Source organism: Lepidochelys olivacea (genome assembly GCF_965140295.1).
Source record: "Lepidochelys olivacea isolate rLepOli2 genome assembly, chromosome: 11".
Taxonomy (NCBI): domain Eukaryota; kingdom Metazoa; phylum Chordata; order Testudines; family Cheloniidae; genus Lepidochelys; species Lepidochelys olivacea.
The window spans coordinates 52370695-52394834 of record NC_140421.1 but is presented as its reverse complement, the minus strand read 5'-3'; the positions used below and the strand labels follow the sequence as shown (position 1 = coordinate 52394834).

At 44.8% G+C, this 24140-nt stretch overlaps 1 long non-coding RNA gene across 3 annotated transcripts in view; it reads right to left on the bottom strand.

Moving 5' to 3' along the window:
- LOC311528504 overlaps positions 1 to 24140 on the bottom strand; it is a 69010-nt gene that overhangs the window by 3338 nt on the left and 41532 nt on the right. For all 3 annotated transcript variants that reach the window (XR_014713614.1, XR_014713615.1, XR_014713616.1), the window contains 2 exons: positions 9023 to 9098; positions 124 to 443 (listed from right to left, as the gene is read on the bottom strand). This is a non-coding gene — a long non-coding RNA (uncharacterized lncRNA). The remainder of the gene's footprint in view (positions 1 to 123; positions 444 to 9022; positions 9099 to 24140) is intronic.

Below are 24140 nucleotides of genomic sequence, written 5' to 3'. Positions count from 1 at the left end.
GAGATAATAAGAAAGAATAGAAGACATAGATATGGCTACAGGTAAAACAAAAACAATTACACTTTCTAGTGACTAAAACTTAACTTCAGCAAGTTACAACCTTTATCTAAGCAATTTTCTCACCTACAGTCAGTTCCAGCTACTCTTGGTTTTCAGGCTAGGAGGATTCATTTTTCATGAACTCAAAGGGTGTTGCTCTCCCTTTATCCCCTAGTGATGCATACCAAATGGCTTTCTGCTTCTGCTTATATTTCCCAAACTCTACTGTCTCTGTTTCAAAAGCCAGGAAGACTTCCTGGGAAGTGCAGACTCCATCCGCTGTCATGATAGTTAAATGGTCTTCCCTCCACGCTCAGCCCCGCTCATTTAGCTTGATGGCTTTGTTTCCCTTGTATGTAGATGTACTTTTCATTGTCCTGAGGTGTTACCTGGCTCAATTTACACTAGAGACACAGAAAAACAGATGAAACAATATTCCTTTGTCTAAGACAAGTTGGGGTTGTGCATTGCTTGCAAAACACCTTTTGAGAACATAGTTCCAGCAACACATCTAAAACCGTTTATACATCATCTTTATATACAGCATACAATAATATTACTGACCAGTGTGTTACTGGCTAGCAGATGATACCTTACACAGCACCTTTTGGATACAGATAATGGCAACAGTGTGTTGGGAAAATGAGTGTCAGGCCTGAAGTGAGTTACGGTATGATGTGCCCTCTGCCAGTTGGTATTGAGTGACTCCCTGGGTTGCAGATGAGTAAATAATATTATCTTCATTTTAAATAAGGGGAAACTGAGCCACAGAGTGGTTAAGTGACTTGGCTAAGATCCCACAGGCATTCATAGCTGAACTGAGAGTAGAACCCAAGTCTTCTGGCTCCCTGCCCATGCCCCATTCACTAGTCCACACTGACTTTAATGGATGAGACTTATTTTTGCTTTATTCATTTATGACCATCATCAGGAAACTACTGAGCCTGAATAAGTTCCCTTCACGAAACAGGAACAGCAAGATAAGCTGTTGCCCAACCAATGTTTTATCTAATTTTAGTTTTCACTCCCAATCTTTTTAAATGTCTAGTCAGCACTGAAGAGTCCGCCTGTTTTTCCCCTCATTCTTATCTCCTCCCTCACTTAGCTCATGGATCTTCTCCAAAATATTTTGATATGTAAGAAATATTAGTTCATTATTATGGCTATCAGTGCCTTGTAAATAATCAAGTCCTATGACCAGTGATGATGGTTCCAGCAGCAGTAAAGAAAATATTCAGAGTAAGCACTTGAGGGAGGACAGCAAGGGGTTCCACAGCAAGTAAGATGCTGAGTACAAGAGACCACACAGAGTGTGCACTGAGAGTTGGTCCAACACAGGATAAAAAATCTAGTATTTTTTGCCCTGTCATCAACCCAGCAAAATGGCAAAATTCATTATATTTTTCTCTATTCACTACTAAGTATTATCTTCTTGTTTTAAACCTATTCAGAAAGCCTTCACTGATTTCCAGTGCTGCCCTTTTGTGACACATTGTCAGTATGACTTGAAGTTCTAATCATACTTGGCCAACTTTTACTACAACTTTTGGAGCCAACTACACTGATTTAGAGTGACAGCTAAGGAGGAACATACTAGTAGAAATAATGGAAGGCTAAAAGCATTGTATATGATTTGGGTAGTATCCCTTTAAATAATCTGGGAGCCCTCTAATGAGCCTCTGCGTGACCTCTTCTATGGCAGAAGCCACTAGAACCTAACACAGCAGCAGTGTATAGAAGTAGCTGTGTTTTCTATGTTTTATACAGATAGCAAACATGGTTATTTGGAATCTAATTGTGTCACATACTTTCCACATATTCTTAATGTTGTGTAAAGAGCAAAGACAACACACACCCAGAAGGAAGAGAAATGGTTTATTATATAATTCCTATCATGTAATTTAGTACAGAGTTATTTAGCAAAACAGCTATGATCTCTGAGACAGAAAGGATGAAATTAGGAAATAGAAAACTTAATCTGAATAGAAGGGAGACTGGAAAAGGGCAAATATAGTGCCCATCTATAAAAAGGGAAATAAGGACAACCTGGGGAATTACAGACCAGTTATCTTAACTTTTGTACCCGGAAAGATAATGGAGCAAATAATTAAGCAATCAATTTGCAAACATCTAGAAGATAATAAGGTCATAAGTAACAGTCAGCATGGATTTGTCAAGAACAAATCATGTCAAACCCAGTTGATAGCTTTCTTTGACAGGGTCACAAGCTTTGTGGATAGCAGGAAAGCGATAGACGTGGTATATCTTGACTTTAGTAAAGCTTTTGATACGGTCTCCCATGACCTTTTCATAAACAAACTAGGGAAATGCAACCTAGACGGAACTAGGTGGGTGCATAACTGGTTGGAAAACCATTCCTAGAGAGCATGGGTGGCAGATATCAAAGGCCAGGGCAAGCTAAGCCTCCCCTGACCCAGGCTGTGGCCTTGCCCATGTTCCACCCCCAGGCCCCTCCTCCCTTCCCTGAAGCCAGTGGAGGCTCAGCTCCAGCCGGTTGCCTGGGGAGCTCAGGGAGGCCCGGTGAGGTGCTGCAGCTGGCCTGGGGGTTGGGCCAGAGTCTTGGACAGGCCTGGTGCTGGGGCTGGCTGGAGTGGGCCAACTGGCAGCTTAGGGTGGCTAGGGTGGGTGGGCCGGGGCTCCTCCATCCGTAGGGGAAGGGGGGAACCTCAGGGCTCGGGCAGAAGGGGCAGGGTCGGCGGGTTACCCTCCCCAAAGGGGGAGTTCATCCACCACCCATGCCGGAGAGTAGTTAACAGTGGTTCACTGTCAAGCTGGAAGGGCATAACGAGTGGGATCCTGCAGGGATCAGTTCTGGGTCCGGTTCTGTTCAATATCTTCATCAGTGATTTAGATAATGGCATAGAGAGTACACTTATAAAGTTTGTGGACGATACTGAGCTGGGAGGCATTGCAAGTACTTTGGAGGATACGATTATAATTCAAAACTATCTCAACAAACTGGAGAAATGGTCTGAAGTAAACAGGATGAAATTCAATAAGTACAAATGCAAAGTACTCCACTTAGGAAGTAACAATCAGTGGCACACATACAAAATGGGAAATGACTGCCTAGAAAGGAGTACTGTGGAAAGGGATCTGGGAGTCACAGTAGACCACAAGCGAAATATGAGCCAACAGTGTAACACTGTTGCAAAAAAAGCGAACATCATTCTGGGATGTATTAGCAGGAGAATTGTAAGCAAGACATGAGACGTAATTCTTCCGCTCTACTCCAGGCTGCTTAGGCCTCAGCTGGAGTATTGTGTCCAGTTCTGGGCATCACATTTCAGGAAAGATGTGGACAAATTGGAAAAAGTCCAGAGAAGAGCAACAAAAAATGATTAAAGGTCTAGAAAACATGACCTCTGAGGGAAGATTGAAAAAATTGGGTTTGTTTAGTCTGGAAAAGAGAAGACTGAGAAGGGACATGATAACATTTTTCAAATACATAAGAGGTTGTTACAAGGAGGAGGGAGAAAAATTGTTCTTCTTAACTGCTGAGGATAGGACTAGAAGCAATGGGCTTAAATTGCAGCAAGGGAGGTGTAGGTTGGACATTAGGAAACACTTCCTAAGTGTCAGAGTAGTTAAGCACTGGAATAAATTGCCTAGGGAGGTTGTGGAATCTCCATCCTTGGAGATTTTTAACAGCAGGTTGGACAAACACCTGTCAGGGACATGGTCCTGCCTTGAGTACAGGGGACTGGACTAGATGACCTTTCGAGGTCCCTTCCAGTCCTATGATTCTGTGATTCTTGACAGTGAGGTCCTTCAGAAGATTATTCCATATGCTATGTGAGTGATAGAGGCCTCATCACTTTGCAACATTCAAAATTAGACGGAACAGCAAACCACTTGTACATATTACTTTAATGAGAGCCCCTGTGTGCTCAGCACCTTTGAAAGTCAGGCCACTTATTTAGGTGCCTAAATAACAAAGATGCCTAAAATTAGGCTCCTATATGCTTAAAATCTCTCTTTGTACATATTATGAGCTTAATTAGGACAGTCAGGCCACACTTGTTGTTGTTTAAAGAGTACTAAGATATCCATATAACTTGGTTGATAGAGATATTTAGCAGCAGTGGCCTGATTCTCCCATTCTCCAGTGGAAGTAACACCACCTAAGTTACACTGTTATAAAGCTGTTCTAAGTAGAAGAAGAATCAATCTGACTATGCCACATTCTGTTCATGGTGCTGTAAAAATGAAATAATGCCAATGATTTCAATGGTGTTACTCTCCCAATTTACACCAGTGTCAATGAAAGAAGAATTTATCCAAGTACTAACCCAGCATGTAGAACTAAGCTACAGACTGTGACCTGCTGGTAAAACATAGAACAACTATTGTAGGGAGTTGAGAAACATGTGATGGAATTTGCTCTTCGCTGTACCAGCCCAGAGAACAGACATGGGAAACAAACTGTGATGGTGAGCAGAAATCTCTAGCATTATTCCATTTCAAAGGGGCACCAAGATCTCTCAAAAGAAGGCTGTGTTTATATTAAAAGTGCTTGCCATATATGGCAGCTGTGTTTCTGCACCTCTATATCAATATCTCTCAGCAAATTCTGTCATGAATTTCTCAGCTCTCTACAACAGCTGTTCTGTGGTTTACCACCAGAAGGTCACAGTCCATAGCTTCGTCCTACATGCTTGGTCATTACTGGGTGAAATTTTGCTTTTATTTACACTGGTGTAAGTTTGGAGTAACATCACTGAAATTATTCCATTTTGACAATCACTGATGTAAATGGGAGTTACTTTCAACACTTATTTGGGAAGCTGGGAGAGGTTTTTATTTGTCAAATGTGGCAGGATTTTCTAGTGTAGGTCACATTGTAGTAGTCCTAGAGCCTCCTTACACTTCCAACAAAAAGCAATCCATAATGGTGTTATCTCCATCATAAAACTATCTCAGTTAAATTTATAACTGAATTACCATACCATAAAATTCTGGTGACTCTAGTACACTTCACATGAAGAACAGAAATAAGTGTTCCTGTAACAGCAAACAAGAAGAATAAGCAAAATATTTTGTGTTTTTAAATGCTCAGGTATTTACCAAAATGTCTAAATATGACACGTGCTTTTTAACTTTGAAATCCCATTGGTTTCTTTAACAAGCTAGAGTGTTTTTTGTTTGTTTAGGTCATCATGTTGGCTACTGTTTTCCAGCTGCTGATAAAGAAGGAGGTGGGTGTGTACTTTTTTTCAGAGTGGAGAGTGCAAGTGTTGTTTGGAATCTGCCTTTGGAAGTTGTTTCATGATTGTTACAAGCAGACAAGATGCACAGGAGAGGTTTTTTCTCAGGCATAACTGTTGCTTTAGTTTTATCCAGGTACTCCTGAACAAGAAATGCTAGTGTTTAATTTTAACTTGGCCCTTCTTATTATCATTAATTTAGTATTGCTGCAATTCTGTAACCCCAAAACATGCCAGAAAGGAAGCCACACTTTCCACTCAATACTTCCCTCAAGAGTTCAGTTATGCTCTGTAAAAAAGGTTCTTTTTGGAGGAAGTTCACCACTAATATTAATAATATGTATAGCACATTATATCTTCAGAGCATGGAATAAACTTTAACTAATTAACTCTCAGAACACCCCTGAGAGGTATGTAATTTAGTACTGTCCCCATTTTATAGATGCTTAAACACAGACACAGAGTGGTTAACTGATTTGCACAAGGGCATATTGTTAATGCCAGAGCCAGGATTGGATATTGGCAGTTTCTAACTCCAAATCTAATGATCAGTCCACAAGACAATGCTGCTTCCCCTTCAAGAATGCTATATTCCCTGCTCAAACTTTGGGTGCTGTGGGTTGCAATACAGGACAAATAACCCTTCTTGATAGTTGCCAGCCGGGTGGCAACCATACATTTCAAACAATCCCTGGAAGTGGTGTGAAGGCAAATGAAGGGTAAGGTGAAGTTGGCATATTGACCCTGAACTTCAGTGAACTTCAGGCTCACTATCTGAAATGTCCAGTGATGTTTCAAATATCAGCTTCAGCCTCTGAGGATTCTCTAGCTATTTGTCCCAGACAAAAACAAACATACCCAAACTGCAAAAGAGCACAGTCACTGACTCAGGGGTTTATTGGTGAACAGAATTACAGTAAAAAATGTGTCATGCTCCTTCTTGAAGAAACTGAAGAGCATACAATAGGATTAATGGGAAAAATAACCACGTCTGACAAACAAATACCTCATGATATGTCTTGTGTTTGAAACAAACAGAAAGGACAAAAAAACCCCACAGCTATTGTTAACACAGCTATTAGTGAACAATTACTGCAGAAACTGCATAGAAGAGTATGATTTTAGAAATAAATATCTTAAACAGAGGGCTTAATGATCCTTTCAAACTTCAAGTGGTGATGATCATTAACAAGTGGATTTTTATTGCAACTCAATTCATTGATCTCCAAAGTATTTTAAGTATCACAATATTCCATAAGCATATATTTATATGTGGATCATCCACTACCGAAATGCATCCACTTCTGTGGTGGAGTGCAACAGCAATATTAAAAATAGTTTAGGATAAGAAGTGAAGAAGAATACTATATCCAATTTGTGCTGTATGTAACCTGTGCCTATTGACTTGTCTTGTGTAGGATACCTTTAAATGGAGTGAAATCCCCTGCCTTGCTGCAGAGTCATTTAGTGTATGTAGATGTAGTCTGCTAGACAAGAAACTCACACTGTGTATTCTCTCTTGGAGGTCTTACTTTTGTTCTTTTACTACAAAAGAAAAGGTAATATAAAAAGTGTATCTGTGTATGGTTGCTCTTTGTGTATGGAAAAAACATAACCTACTCGGGAGAATTTAGGAAGGCAGAATGTAATCTCCTGAATTGGTATTTGGCCAGAATACCAGGGTTAACACTCCTACACTTGCACAAAGAGTCATGGAAACTTTATTGACTACAACTGAAGAGGAGTTTGATTTTATGTCTTATCCACCCCCGAAATCCAATTACCACAATAATGTATTGTAAGTGATATTAGAATGATTTCAGCACTTCTCTGAGAGGATGTTTTGTCGTTAGGAACTTATCATTGTGATTTATAGAAAGAAGGGAAATATGGAGTGGCAGCTTTCACACAGGCAAGTGCTTATCCTGCATTCAAATATACAGAAACTTCAGAGGTGTCTAATCGTGATGTATAGGAGGTAAGGACTGCTAGGCAAATGAACATGAATTTGAGAGAAAGACACTACATACATGTATGATAGCTTGACACTGGAGTAATGATAATCCATTTCTGAAACTGGAATTAAAAAGTAAGGCCTAGGTAGGGCATGCTTTTCAAAAGTGTCTAGTAATTTTGGGTGCCTCATTTTTGGGTGTCCGAGTTGATACCCCTTAAAGTGGCTTGATTCTCAGTGGGTGGATGCTCAGTTCTTTCTGAAAAAATCAGTCCCTTTTAAGGGGTCTCAAGTTGGACACCCAAAAACGAGGTACTCAAAATTAGTAGGCACTTTTGCAAGTCTTCACTATCTGTATTCAGAAAAAACCCTTGGAAATGAAATTGGTCTGGATTATTTAGCTTCAGAGAGCAATTGACATAAAGTACAATATGTTATTATAAAGCAATTCAAATTTAAGAATTAACCTTTCAGACATCTTGAAACTTCAGTTTATGCCTAAGGAACCAGTATTCCATTTTCCTATGAGATTTTTCTTGGTGTTAACTATGGGCCAGATTTTGAGAACCCTTACTCATCTGAGTAGTCCCATTGACTTCAGCAGGTCTGTTGAATAAACAAAGGACAGCAGCTGTCTTTGCTGTTTTGCCAGGCAGGGCAGAAAAAGGTTTTCACGCTCCCGCCCCCATGAGCAACTGGGAGTGGGGGAAGGCTGGCCAATCAGCAGAGCAAAAATGGCCACCTGATCAGAGCAGTGCAACAAACAAACAAACTGAGAAGTGCAGCAATATGGCACCCCACAGAAGCGGGCACCCATGGCCACTGCCGTGCTCACCCATTCCTAAAATTGGCCCTGTGTAAGGGCTACTCACATGAATCAGAGTTTGCAGGATCATGCTCTAACTGAGAATCTAAATCACAGTTTGTGTTCATTAGTTCTTTGGAAGCTCTGAAGGGGAGTGGACAAAATTAGTTTCAATGGCTGATTTAGAACAGGAGAGAAACATCTGTCAGATTCATAAGAAACTTGCTGGCTGAGTTTGGAGTTGGCAGCAGACCCTCTGCAGTTTTGGTATATTAGTTCACAGTTAATAAAAGCTAAACACTTTAATGAACAACTGCACTTATTTTGCTCATACCAGAATTGTGAAAATTAAGACACTTCCCTGAATGTACTGAGAAATCAGTTTTATTTATCATTTGAAATCACATTTGGTATTTCTGAGCATAGTGGAAGCTGCTGCCTACTTGTAAATTAAGGTCATTTGCAAGGGTAGCAATACAGTACAAGAGCTCAGTGAGACCCTGGAAATCAATGTCCCATTTGCTTTGCTAATGATTAATAATCATCAGGGTCCAAATTCTGCTATCCTTACTCATGCCAGTAATCCCACTGAAGTGTCTTTGGTGACTACTGCTTACAAGAGCAAAGTGATTAAGATTTAGCTCTGAATTAACTTTTTGGTTTTAATGTATGATTTCCATAAGGATCATAGAGAGCCCCATCCTGCAAGCCTCATGCAGGCAGAACTCCTGATAGTTTCAACAGAATATAAGGGCAACTGTGGATCTCTGTTTTAGAACATAGTGCTGTATTCTACAGTAATTGTCCCAAACCCTGCAGTAATACTATTTGAAGCTGTAGCATTTTGGATCTTTGTTGTAGAATACAGTGGAGTGGGGGTTTTGTTTGTTATAGATTCAGGTGAGGAATCCACAGTTAAACTCTAAAGAAACAAGATCCATTTCCAGGTTAATATCACTCATACTAGTAAAGAGAAACACAGAGGAAGATAAATACCAGATATGTAGACTGCAGTGTTTTCTCAGTAGGTTGTTTTTCAATCTTTTTCACAAGGCATCAACTGTTGTTTAACCTTACAGGGAAGCAGAAAAACAGGAATGAATTAGGGCTGAGCTCTGGTTTAGATGTACTCATTTTCCTTTAATCACTTGGGTGTTCCACCCTATGAAATCATTAACAAACATCTAGCAGCAAGGACAACACAGAACACTGCACATTAAAGTGATGGAAGATAATGTGGGAGTTGTAAATTGTGCAATAAAATTATACATTAAGAAGAGCCCAGGAGAATCGTTAGGAACTAAAATATAGCTGATTATGTGATAGAGATACTGAGCTTGATTGTAGGGCAACATCTCTATTGTGACAAGTTCCTCCTCTGCCTTGGTGGGTCCTGCACTTATTGGCGGATTTTCTCACCTCAGAGGTTCACAACAGCCCTCAGTTTGGCCACATTCGTGGCTCAAATCTGCTGTTCACTCAGTTAGCCTCATCACTGGCCAGCATGGGGAAAGGAAGAAGAACAATCCCCACAGTCTCTGCTGATCCACCTAGTGGATTGGAGAACAGGCCAGAGACCTTCCCCTCTGGTGGAACCCACAGTCCAGTTCAACTCCTCCGGTATCAAGTAGGGAGTTGGGGGGATGCAGGGAACTCGGGCCCGCCCTGTACTCCGGGTTCCAGCCCAGGGGCCTGTGGATTGCAGCTGTCTACAGTGGCTCCTGTAACAGCTGCATGACAGCTACAACTCCCTGGACTACTTCCCCATGGCCTCCTCCCAACATCTTCTTTATTCTCACAACAGGACCTTCCTCCTGATGTCTGATAATGCTTGAACTTCACAGTCTTCCAGTAGCACGCCTTCTCAATCTCAGATTCTTGAGCCTCTGGCTCCCAGCTCCTCACACGCACACCACAAACTGAAGTGAGCTCCTTTTTAAACCCAGGTGCCCTGATTAGCCTGCCTTAATTGATTCTAGCAGCTTCTTGATTGGCTGCAGGTGTTCTAATCAGCCTGTCTTCCTTAATCGTTTCCAGAAAATTCCTGATTGTTCTGGAACCTTCCCTGTTATCTTACCCAGGAAAAAGGGACCTACTTAACCTGGGGCTAATTTATCTGACTTCGATCACTCTCCTCTAGCCATCTGGCCTGACCCTGCCACACTATTTACATAATATTTAGATTAAGGATGGACAAACCTGCTCAGATAAAAATCAGAACAGATTAGAATCTCTGTTTCAAACTCAACCCTATTCCAAACCTTTTGTGCTTTCAGTTAGGTCCTGATCCAGAGCAGTCAATAGAAATACACCTTCTGACTTGAATGTGCTGTGGTTCAAACCCTAACTAAATCTGTATTTGATATGAGGGTATTTTTACTTGAGTATGGAGATTCCTAACTATATTTAGCTACATTGTAAAATCTACCTTCCATATTGCCATGAGACCCACAAGTTTTCTGATGCACAGAAGAGCACTTTAAAAGAATCTTGTTTCATCGCCTGGGTGTGGTGGATTGAGAAGTTCTGACTCCTGGGTTTCAAGGAAATCTTTAAACAATGCTGTATTTTGTGCTAATAGCTTAATAAAGAGATTACTGCAAAAAGGTAGATGTTTTAAGCAATGTTATCAGCCCCAAAACATATGAGGAACCACGCCATGTGATAGCTTTGTTTCTCTTCCCATTCTCCCTGCAACACTGAAACAACATAAAGTAATGCAAGGCTGTGTACACTTTTGCATTAACAGTACAGTACATTGAAGTCATTGGGGTTCTGTCTATGTGATGCTCCTTGCAGTATCAGGTCCTAATGATAAGAAACCAAAGTTGTTAATAGTTGGTCTTCAGAGTGAAGAATCTAGAAGTTATTTATGAAATAAGCCTGAGGTTGGTATTTAGACCAATATTATATAAAATATTTAATAATGATTTAAAGGAGAAAAGTTGCAAAATCTGCAGATGATTCTATGGGTGCATCTACACCGCAGGTTTTTTTTTTGGCAGCACATATCATGCATACACAAATTGCCCCCCAGGATGGGTATAAGTAGCAGAGAAGATGGTGAGGCATGGATTAAAAATATATAAGCTAATTAATTTTATAAGCATTATCAACATTTTTTCATACTGTAGAGTAAAATAAGGGTAAAAGAATCTAATGCTTCATGATACAGTATAAGTTGATCAGCTGTGGGGGTCAAGAAGGAATTTTTTAGTACCCTGGTCCTCCCTCTGCACAGATACATGCATGTAAAAATATTGAATTTCACAGTTGGCACTAATAGAAGCTTCCGTCTGCTTCTGGAGCATCAGCTATTGATCAGTTCTGGAGCCTGGATGCCAGACTCTATGGACATGTGTTTTGATCCAGTATGACAAATCCTATGCTCCAGTAGCTAATGTTTCTTAAAAGGACAAAAAGTAAAGGAAACAGAAGGGGACAATCCTATATTGTGCCTTGTGGACTTGGGCTGGACCTACATACAGCTAATTCTTAAGTAAATACAATGACATTTTTTAATCACAGTTGTTTCTTTTCACATAAAAAGATTGGCACTTGTTGGCAACACTGTTTTAAATTCATAGTTAATTCTGAGGTTGTCAGTGCACTATACAGAGTGATTCAAAATAACTGGATTCAAATCAGTGTTCTTTTGCAATCCCATTTTGAGGTTAAAGAGTTTGCTTGTTTCTTTTCTTTTTTGTTACTGAAATATTTAATGTGCACTGTTTAGCAACAGAGATATTAAAAATGAAGCCTGGAGGAGTTTTAATCACTCACATTTCTAATGAATCCCTCACTTATTCATATTCAGAAATAAGATTCTATCATACTGTACACAATAGTTCAATTTTCAAATTAGCAATGGAGTGCAGTTTGCTACTTAATTTCTGGTGTTTGGAATAGCTATAAAGCTGGCTTGAAACGGCATTTACCTTATTTCATGCATGGAAAGGTGATCTGGAAAGAAAAGTGATTCACTGATATTTTATTCTATAATTCTTACATTTTTTCATCCAGACAGTAATTTTTTTGTTAATGAAATCATTGCTTACTCATCAGCCTGTATGGTAAATGAATGATTCCATGAGCCAGGTTCATCTTTAGTGTAACTCTATTGAAAATGGTTGAACTCAGTGGTTGAATTTAATTGGATGTTATAACAGGGTTGAATTTTGGTCTGTTGTATTAAAATTATTTTATATTATATTGCATTTTTAAAAATATTTTTCATATATTAAGCAGGCTTCTTATTTTTTGATATTGGAGTTACTGCTCTACATTATTAAGTTGTGAAATAAAACCTCACCCCAGAGAATTAAAAGGAAAATTTAATCTAGCACTGCATCTCTTATGTAGGAATCTTCATTTCCTGGCCTAAACTATTGTGTAGTATTGATGTGCACTGTTGAACAGCTGGTACATTCCATCCCAGAAAGGTTGCATTTTGCTCGTGGATGAAGTGATTCCTATATGCAGATAGATCTAAATTCTGTCCTGAGGTACACCGCCCTGGAGGAGAGGAAGGTGATCAGGAACAATCAACATGGATTCACCAAGGGCAAGTCATGCCTGACCAATCTGATTGCCTTCTATAAGGAGGGAGTGATGGTGGCCAAGAAAGATGTTCACATGCCTAAACACCCAGAGCTGGCAGACAAGAATGTGCTCAACCTCTATGTCATGAAAGCCAGGCAGTCACTGAAATCGCTTGGCTACGTGAAGGAGCAGTTTGCTTGGAGGGGCACTTTTACTGGTATCTGACCAATGAGGGTATCCAGTATTTGCGTGATTATCTTCATCTACCCCCTGAGATTGTGCCTGCCACCCTGCGCCATAGCCGCCCTGAGTCTGGCAGACTGTGGCCCAAAGGTCTGGAAGGTGAATGCCCTGCTTGTCTTACTCGGAGAGACGCTGACAGAGATACCTACAGACACAGTACCGCTCCACTTGGTGCTAACAAAAAGGCTGAGGCTGGTGCTGGAGCAGCTACTGAATTCCAGTTTAGAGTTTGATTCGGTTGTGGACGTGGTCAGCCTCTTCAGTAGAATTCTCTGGTCATGTTTTTGTGTATAATAAAATAGGTGAAAATCTCAAAAAAAAAAAAAAAGATGAGATAACTGGCTGTGTGGATATGGGGAAAGCGGTGGACGTGCTATAACTTGACTTTACTCAACGGGTAGTGATCAATGGCTCAATGTCTAGTTGGCAGCCGGTATCAAGCAGAGTGCCCCAAGGATCGGTCCTGGGGCTGGTTTTGTTCAACATCTACATTAATGATCTGGATGATGGGATGGATTGCACCCTCAGCAAGTTCAAAGATGACACTAAGCTGTGGGGGACAGGTAGATATGCTGGAGGGTAGGGATAGGATCCAGAGTGACCTGGATAAATTGGAGGATTGGGCTAAAAGAAATCTTATGGGGTTCAACAAGGACAAGTGCAGAGTCCTGACTTAGGACGGAAGAATCCCATGCACTGCTACAAGCTGGCGACTGAATGGTTAAGCGGCAGTTCTGCAGAAAAGGACCTGGGGATTACAGTGGACAAGAAGCTGGATGTGAGTCAACAGTGTGCCCTTGTTCCCAAGAAGGCTAATGGCATATTGGGCTGCATTAGTAGGAGCATTGCCAGCAGATCGAGGGAAGTGATTATTCCCCTGTATTTGGGACTGGTGAGGCCACATCTGGAGTACTGCGTCCAGTTTTGGGTCCCCCACTAGAGAAAGGATGTGGACAAACTGGAGAAAGTCCAGTGGAGGGCAACGAAAATGACTAGGGGGCTGAGGCACATGACTTATGAGGAGAGGCTGAAGGAACTGGGGTTATTTAGTCTGCAGAAGAGAAGAGTTAGGGGGGATTTGACAGCAACCTTCAACTACCTGAAGGGGAGGTTCAAAAGAGGATGGAGCTCGGCTGTTCTCAGTGGTGGCAGATGACAGAACAAGGAGCAATATTCTCAAGTTGCAATGAGGGATGTCTAGGTTGGATATTAGGAAAAACTATTTCACTAGGAGAGTGGTGAAACACTGGAATGGGTTACCTAGGGAAGTGGTGGAATCTCCATCCTTAGAGGTTTTTAAGGCCCAGCTTGACAAAGCCCTGGCTGGGATGATTTAATTGGTACTGCTTTGAGCAGGGAGTTGGACTAGATGACCTCCTGAGGTCTCTTCTAACCCTAATCTTCTGTGGGTATGTCTACACTACGAAATTAGGTCGAATTTATAGATGTCGATTTTTTAGAAAGCGATTTTATACAGTCAATTGTGTGTGTCCCCACTAAGCGCACTAAGTCGGCAGTGTGTGTCCATAGTACCATGGCTAGCATCGACTTTCAGAGCATTGCACTGTGGGTAGCTATCCCACAGTTCCTGCAGTCTCTGCCACCCATTGGAATTCTGGGTTAAACTCTCAAAGCCTGATGGGGCAAAAACATTGTTGCAGGTGGTTTTGGGTACATGTCGTCAGTCGCCCCTCCCTCCGTGAAAGCAACGGCAGACAATCATTTCACCCCTTTTTTCCATGTGGACGCCATACTGCTTTCAGCAGATGGTGCAGAAGGACTGCTAACCATTGTCATCGAACCACCGCTTCCGCTGCAACTTTGCTCTCCTGCTCTTGCCTTGATAGCGAATTTCTCCATGTTGGCTGTCATGGGCTCCCACTTCCGCTGCAACTCTGCTCTCATGAATCCACCTCGCAGGTCCTCTCGTTGTTCTCTATAAATATCTATTCTTGTGGTATCCGTCATCAGCCACTGCTTCCGCTGCAACTCTGCTCTCCTGCAGATGCCATACCACAGCAAGCATGGAGCCCGTTCAGATCACCGCAGCAGTTATGAGCATTGTAAACACCTCGTGTATTATCCTGCAGTACGTTCAGAACCAGAACCTGCAAAATCAGGCGAGGAGGCGACGGCAACGCGGTGACAAGAGTGATGAGGACATGGACACAGACTTCTCTCAAAGCACGGGCCCCGACAATTTGGACATCCTGGTAGCAATGGGGCAGGCTCACGCTGTGGAATGCTGATTCTGGGCCCGGGAAACAAGCACAGACTGGTGGGACCGCAGAGTGTTCCAGGTCTGGGATGAATCCCTGTGGCTACGAAACCTTTGCATGCATAAGGGCACTTTCATGGAACTTTGTGACTTGCTTTCCCCTGCCCTGAAGCGCAGGAATACCAAGATGAGAGCAGCCCTCACAGTTTACAACCGACTGGCGATAGCCCTCTGGGAACTTGCAATGCCAGACAGCTACCGGTCAGTTGGAAATCAATTTGGAGTGGGCAAATCTACTGTGGGGGCTGCTGTGATCCAAGTAGCCAATGCAATCACTGAGCTGCTGCTTTGAAGGGTAGTGACTTTGGGAAATGTGCACGTCATAGTGGATGGCTTTGCTGCAATGGGATTCCCTAACTGTGGTGGGGAGATAGACGGAATGCATATCCCTATCTTGGGACCGGAACACCAAGGCAGCAAGTACATAAACCGAAAGGGGCACTTTTCAATGGTGCTGCACAGACTGGTGGGACCGCAGAGTGTTCCAGGTCTGGGATGAATCCCTGTGGCTACGAAACCTTTGCATGCATAAGGGCACTTTCATGGAACTTTGTGACTTGCTTTCCCCTGCCCTGAAGCGCAGGAATACCAAGATGAGAGCAGCCCTCACAGTTTACAACCGACTGGCGATAGCCCTCTGGGAACTTGCAATGCCAGACAGCTACCGGTCAGTTGGAAATCAATTTGGAGTGGGCAAATCTACTGTGGGGGCTGCTGTGATCCAAGTAGCCAATGCAATCACTGAGCTGCTGCTTTGAAGGGTAGTGACTTTGGGAAATGTGCACGTCATAGTGGATGGCTTTGCTGCAATGGGATTCCCTAACTGTGGTGGGGAGATAGACGGAATGCATATCCCTATCTTGGGACCGGAACACCAAGGCAGCAAGTACATAAACCGAAAGGGGCACTTTTCAATGGTGCTGCAAGCACTGGTGGATCACAAGGGACGTTTCACCAACATCAGTGTGGGATAGCCGGGAAAAGTACATGATGCTCGCATCTTCAGGAACTCTGGTCTGTTTGAACAGTTGCAGGAAAGGTACTTTCCAGACCAGAAAATAACCATTGGGGATGTTGAAATGCCTATGGTTATCTTTGGGGACCCAGCCTACCCCTTAATGCCATGGCTCATGAAGCCATAGACAGGCAGCCTGGACAGTAGTCAAGAGCTGTTCAACTATAGGCTGAGCAAGTGCAGAATGGTGGTAGAATGTGCATTTGGACATTTAAAAGGACGCTGGCGCAGTTTACTGACTTGGTTAGACCTCAGCGAAACCAATATTCCTATTGTTATTACTGCTTGCTGTGTGCTCCATAATATCTGTGAGAGTAAGGGGGAGACGTTTATAGCGGGGTGGGAGGTTGAAGCAAATCGCCTGGCCACTGATTACACACAGCCAGACACCAGGGCAGTTAGAAGAGCACAGGAGGGCGTGCTGTGCATCAGAGAAGCTTTGAAAATCCGGTTTCATGACTGGCCAGGGTACAGTGTGACATTTCTGTTTGTTTCTCCTTGATGAAAACTTGGTTCACTCTACTTCCCTGTAAGCCATCCGACCTCCCCTCCCCCCTTCGATCACCACTTGCAGAGGCAATAAAGTCATTGTTGTTTCAAACTTATGCATTCTTTATTAATTCGTCACACAAATAGGGAGATAACTGCTAAGGTGGCCCAGGAGGGGTGGGGGAGGAGGGAAGCACCAGGTGGGGTGGTGGAGGAGGGGAGGACAAAGCCACACTGTACTTCAAAACTAACTGAATGCCAGCCTTCTGTTGCTTGGGCAGTCCTCTGGGGTGGAGTGGTTGGGTGCCCGGAGCTGCCACCCCGCCCTCCGCTGCCGCATTCTTAAACATCTGGGCGAGGAGGCTATAGAACTTGGGGAGGAGGGTGGTTGGTTACATAGGGGCTACAGTGGCGGTCTGTGCTCCTGCTGCCTTTCCTACAGCACAACCATACGCCGGAGCATATCAGTTTGATCCTTCAGTAGCCTCCGCATTGCATCCTGCCTTCTCTCATCACGCTGCCGCCACCTATCATCTTGATCCCGCCACCTCTCCTCTTGCTCTTGCCACCTCTCCTCTAGTGCCTCGTGTTCATTTTGTGCTTTCCTGGATTCTGACATTGCTTGCCTCCATGCATTCTGCTGAGCTCTTTCAGTGCAGGAGGACTGCATGACCTCAGAGAACATTTCATCATGAGTGCATTTTTTTCACCTTCTTATCTGTGCTAGCCTCTGGAACAGAGATGATAGGGGAAGCGTTGAAACATTTGCAGCTGTGGGAGGAAGAAAAGGGAGAGTAGTATTTAAAAAGACACATTTTAGAGAACAATGGGTAGACTCTTTCACAGTGAACCAAGCTGTTAACATTACATAACACATGTACTTTCGGTACAAGTTTGCGCCCCCCCCCCAATTCTCTGGGATGATCGCTTCACCCCTCCCCCCACTGTGTGGCTAACAGCGGGGATGATTTCAGCCACAGGCAAACAGCCCAGCAGGAATGGCCACCTCTGAATGTCCCCTGAATAAAATTCCCCGATTTCAACCAGGTGACCATGAATGATATCACTCTCCTGAGTATAATACAGAGAGATAAAGAACAGATGTTGCTTGAATGCCAGCAAACACTGGGACCATACGCTGCCATGCTTTCTTATGCAATGATTCCAGACTACGTGCTACTGGCCTGGCCTGGTAAAGTGTCCTACCATGGAGGATGGAATAAGGCTGCCCTCCCCAGAAACCTTTTGCAAAGGCTTTGGGAGTACCTCCAGGAGAGCTTAATTGAGATGTCCCTGGAGGATTTCCACTCCATCCCCAGGCACGTTAACAGACTTTTCCAATAGTTGTACTGGCTGCGAATGCATCCCAAGTCTTCAGGGCAAATTAATCATTAAACATGCTTGCTTTTAAACCATGTATTATATTTACAAAGGTACACTCACCAGAGGTGTCTTCTCCACTTTCCAGGTCCGGGAGCCCACCTTGGGAGGGTTGGGAGGGTATTGGCTCCAGGGTGATAAACAGTTCCTGGCTGTCGGGGAGAACGGTTTCATCCTCCTCATCATCATCTTCCTCATCCCCCAAATCCTCATCCCTGTTGCGTGAGACCCCTCCCCACGTATAGGGGTGGGGTAGTGGTAGGGGCACAACCTAGAATTGCATGCAGCTCGTCATAGAAGCGGCATGTCTGGGGGTCTGACCCGGAGCGGCCGTTTGCCTCTTTTGATTTTTGGAAGGCTTGCCTGAGCTCCTTAAGTTTCACACGGCACTGCTGTGGGTCTCTGTTCTAGCCTCTGTCCTTCATGCCCTTGGAGATTTTTTCACATATTTTGGCATTTCATCTTTTGGAACAGAGTTCTGATAGCACAGATTCATCTCCCCATACAGCGATCAGATCCAGTACCTCCCATTCGGTCCATGCTGGAGCTCTTTTGCGATTCTGGGACTGCATGGTCACCTGTGCCCATGAGCTGTGCATGGTGACCTCTGCTGATGACCTCGCCACGTTGGCCAAACAGGAAATTAAATTCAAAAGTTCCCGGTACTTTCCTGTGTACCTGGCTAGTGCATCTGAATTGAAAGTGCTGTCCAGAGCGGTCACAATGGAGCACTCTGGGATAGCTCCTGGAGGCCAATACTGTCGAATTGCATCCACACTACTCCAAATTCGACCCAGCGATGTCGATTTCAGCACTAATCCCCTCGTCAGGGAGGAGTACAGAAATCGATTTTAAGAGCCCTTTAAGTTGACAAAAATGGCTTCGTCGTGTGGACAGGTGCAGGGTTAAATTGATCTAACACCGCTAAGTTTGACCTAAACTCATAGCCCTGGTCTACACTAGGACTTTAGGTCGAATTTAGCAGCGTTAAATCGATGTAAACCTGCACCCATCCACACGATGAAGCCCTTTTTTTCCACTTAAAGGGCTCTTAAAATCGATTTCCTTACTCCACCCCTGACAAGTGGATTAGCGCTTAAATGGGCCTTGCCGGGTCGAATTTGGGGTACTGTGGACACAATTCAACGGTATTGGCCTCCGGGAGCTATCCCAGAGTGCTCTATTGTGACCGCTCTGGACAGCACTCTCAACTCAGTTGCACTGACCAGGTAGACAGGAAAAGAACCGCGAACTGAATCTCATTTCCTGTTTGGCCAGCGTGGCAAACTGCAGGTGACCATGCAGAGCTCATCAGCAGAGGTGACCATGATGGAGGCCCAGAATCGCAAAACAGCTCCAGCATGGACTGAACGGGAGGTACGGGATCTGATCGCTGTATGGGGAGAGGAATCTGTGCTATCAGAACTCCGTTCCAGTTTTCGAAATGCCAAAACCTTTGTCAAAATCTCCCAGGGCATGAAGGACAGAGGTCATAACAGGGATCCGAAGCAGTGCCGCGTGAAACTTAAGGAGCTGAGGCAAGCCTACCAGAAAACCAGAGAGGCGAACGGCTGCTCCGGGTCAGAGCCCCAAACATGCCGCTTCTATGATGAGCTGCATGCCATTTTAGGGGGTTCAGCCACCACTACCCCAGCCGTGTTGTTTGACTCCTTCAATGGAGATGGAGGCAACACGGAAGCAGGTTTTGGGGACGAAGAAGATGATGATGATGATGAGGTTGTAGATAGCTCACAGCAAGCAAGCGGAGAAACCAGTTTTCCCGACAGCCAGGAACTGTTTCTCACCCTGGACCTGGAGCCAGTACCCCCTGAACCCACCCAAGGCTGCCTCCTGGACCCGCCAGGTGGAGAAGGGACCTCCGGTGAGTGTACCTTTTAAAATACTATACATGGTTTAAAAGCAAGCATGTGAAAGGATTAATTTGCCCTGGCATTCGCGGCTCTCCTGGATGTACTCCCAAAGCCTTTGCAAAAGGTTTCTGGGGAGGGCAGCCTTATTGCGTTCTTCATGGTAGGACACTTTACCACTCCAGGCCAGTAACACGTACTCGGGAATCATTGTACAACAAAGCATTGCAGTGTATGTTTGCTGGCGTTCAAACAACATCCGTTCTTTATCTCTCTGCGTTATCCTCAGGAGAGTGAGATATCATTCATGGTCACCTGATTGAAATAGGGTGCTTTTCTTCAGGGGACACTCAGAGGAGCCGTTCCTGCTGGGCTGTTCGCCTGTGGCTGAACAGAAATGTTCCCCGCTGTTAGCCACAGGGAGGAGGGAGGGTTGAGGGGTAGCCACGCGGTGGGGGGAGGCAAAATGCGACCTTGTAACGAAAGAACATGTGCTATGTATACAAGGTTAACAGCAAGGTTTACCCTGAAAAAGTGTAGCCACTGTTTTATAAAAGGTGTCTTTTTAAATACCACTGTCCCTTTTTTTTCTCCACCAGCTGCATGTGTTTCAATGATCACAGGATCTTCTCCTTCCCAGAGGCTAGTGAAGATTAGAAAGAAAAAAAAACGCACTCGTGATGAAATGTTCTCTGAGCTCATGCTGTCCTCCCACACTGACAGAGCACAGACGAATGCATGGAGGCAAATAATGTCAGAGTGCAGAAAAGCACAAAATGACCGGGAGGAGAGGTGGCAGGTTGAAGAGAGTAAGTGGCGGGCTGAAGAGAGTAAGTGGCAGGCTGAAGACAGGGCTGAAGCTCAAATGTGGCGGCAGCGTGATGAGAGGAGGCAGGATTCAATGCTGAGGCTGCTGGAGGATCAAACCAGTATGCTCCAGTGTATGGTTGAGCTGCAGCAAAGGCAGCTGGAGCACAGACTGCCACTACAGCCCCTGTGTAACCAACCGCCCTCCTCCCCAAGTTCCATAGCCTCCACACCCAGATGCCCAAGAACGCAGTGGGGGGGGGGGCACAGGCCAACCAGCCACTCCGCCACAGAGGACTGCCCAAAAAAAAGAAGGCTGGCATTCAACAAATTTTAAAGTTGTAAACTTTTAAAGTGCTGTGTGGCATTTTCCTTCCCTCCTCCACCACCCCTCCTGGGCTACTTGGTAATCATCCCCCTATTTGTGTGATGAATGAATAAAGAATGCATGAATGTGAAGCAACAATGACTTTATTGCCTCTGCAAGCGGTGATCGAAGGGAGGAGGGGAGGGTGGTTAGCTTACAGGGAAGTAGAGTGAACCAAGGGGCGGGGGGTTTCATCAAGGAGAAACAAACAGAACTTTCACACCGTAGCCTGGCCAGTCATGAAACTGGTCTTCAAAGCTTCTCTGATGCGCACCACGCCCTCCTGTGCTCTTCTAACCGCCCTGGTGTCTGGCTGCGCGTAACCAGCAGCCAGGCGATTTGCCTCAACCTCCCACCCTGCCATAAATGTCTCCCACTTACTCTCACAGATATTGTGGAGCACACAGCAAGCAGTAGTAACAGTGGGAATATTGGTTTCGCTGAGGTCTAAGCAAGTCAGTAAACTGCGCCAGCGCGCCTTTAAACGTCCAAATGCACATTCTACCACCATTCTGCACTTGCTCAGCCTGTAGTTGAACACCTCCTGACTACTGTCCAGGCTGCCTGTGTACGGCTTCATGAGCCATGGCATTAACGGGTAGGCTGGGTCCCCAAGGATAACTATAGGCATTTCAACATCCCCAACAGTTATTTTCTGGTCTGGGAATAAAGTCCCTTCCTGCAGCTTTTGAAACAAACCAGAGTTCCTGAAGACGCGAGCATCATGTACCTCTTCCAGCCATCCCACGTTGATGTTGGTGAAACGTCCCTTGTGATCCACCAGAGCTTACAGCACTATTGAAAAGTACCCCTTGTGGTTTATGTACTCACGGGCTTGGTGCTCCGGTGCCAAGATAGGGATATGGGTTCCATCTATGGCCCCACCACAGTTAGGGAATCCCATTGCAGCAAAGCCATCCACTATGACCTGCACATTTCCCAGGGTCATACCCTTGATATCAGCAGATTTTGGCTTGCGTGGGCTACTTGCATCACAGCAGCCCCCACAGTAGATTTGCCCACTCCAAATTGATTCCCAACTGACCGGTAGCTGTCTGGCGTTGCAAGCTTCCAGAAGGGCTATCGCCACTCGCTTCTCAACTGTGAGGGCTGCTCTCATCTTGGTATTCCTGCACTTCAGGGCAGGGGCAAGGAAGTCACAAAGTTCCATGAAAGTGCCATTACGCATGCAAAAGTTTCGCAGCCACTGGGAATCATCCCAGACCTGCCACACTATGCGGTCCCACCACTCTGTGCTTGTTTCCCGAGCCCAGAATCAGTGTTCCACAGCATGAACCTGCCCCATTAGCACCATGATGCATGCACTGCCAGGGCCCATGCTTTCAGAGAAATCTGTGTCCATGTTCTGATCACTCACGCAACTGCGCTGACGTCGCCTCCTCGCCCTGTATCGCTCTGCCAGGTTCTGGTGCTGCATATACTGCTGGATAATGCGTGTGGTGTTTAATGTGCTCCTAATTGCCAAAGTGAGCTGAGCAGCCTTCATGCTTGCCTTGGTATGGTGTCCGCACAGAAAAAAGGCGCGGAACGATTGTCTGCCGTTGCTCTGACGGAGGGAGGGGTGACTGATGACACGGCTTACAGGGTTGGCTTAAAGGGAATTAAAATCAACAAAGAGGGTGGCTTTACATCAAGGAGTATTTCAGGCAGGACTTCATGGAGGGTTCCAATAAGAAATGGTGCACCTAAGTAATTGTTCTTATTGGAACAAGCAGGTTGGTCTAGCCTCTGATTGATACATGGCTAGATTTATCTTGCTGCACCTTCTCTGTGAGTGACTGCAGTGTGACCTAGAGGAATGAGTCCCCTAGACGGCGGAGGGGGGAAGCAAATGAGTACAAAACAAATCTGGTCTATTTCTTGTTTTGATACACTCCATCTATCTTTTACATCTTTGGCTGGCAGCAGAGGGTGCAGAAGGACTGCATGCCATCCACATCTCATGGCTGCTCGGCAGAAGACGGTGCAGTAGGACTGCTAGCCATCCTCATCTCTTGCCTGCCTGGCAGAAGATGGTACAGTACGACTGCTAGCAATCCGTATCGCCTGCCTGCTCACCATAAGATGGTTCAATAGGACTGACTGCAGGACTAAAGAGAATGACCTGGTCAAGTCACTCCAAATTTAGTCTCTGCGCCCATGTCTGCCCAGGCGCTCCTGGCCGACGTGGCCAGGAGCAACTCGGACATGACGATGACGGCTACCAGTTGTATTGTACCGTCTGCTGCCACAAGGTAATGGGTTGCTGCTACTGTGTAGCAATGCAGTACCACGTCTGCCAGCACCCAGGAGACATACGGTGACGGTTACCTGAGCGGGCTCCATGCTTGCCATGGTATGGTGTCTGCACAGGTAACTCAGGAAAAAAGGCGCGAAATGATTGTCTGCCCTTGCTTTCACGGAGGGAGGGAGGGAACGGGGGCCTGACGATATGTACTCAGAACCACCCGCGACAATGTTTTAGCCCCATCAGAGTGCTCCATTGAGACTGCTCTGGACAGCATTCTCAACTCAGATGCACGATTGTTTGCCATTGCTCTGACGCAGGGAGGGGTGACTGACAACGCGGCTTACAGGGTTGGCTTCAGGGAGCTAAAATCAACAAAGGGGGTGGCTTTACATCAAGGAGTATTTCAGGCAGGACTTCACAGAGGGTTCCAATAAGAAATGGTGCACCTAAATTATTGTTCTTATTGGAACAAGGAGGTTAGTCTGGCCTCTGATTGATACATGGCTAGACTTACCTCGCTGCACCTTCTCTGTGAGTGACTGCATGTGACCTAGAGGAATGAGTCCCCTAGATGGGGTCGGGGGGGGAAAGCAAATGAGTACAAAACAAATCTGGTCTATTTCTTGTTTTGATACACGCCATCTATCTTTTACATCTTTGGCTGGCAGCAGAGGGTGCAGAAGGACTGCATGCCATCCACATCTCATGGCTGCTTGGCAGAAGACGGTGCAGTAGGACTGCTAGCTGTCCTCATCTCTTGCCTGCCCGGCAGAAGATGATGCAATAGGACTGCTAGCAATCCATATCGCCTGCCTGCTCACCATAAGATGGTTCAATAGGACTGACTGCAGGACTAAAGAGAATGACTTGATCA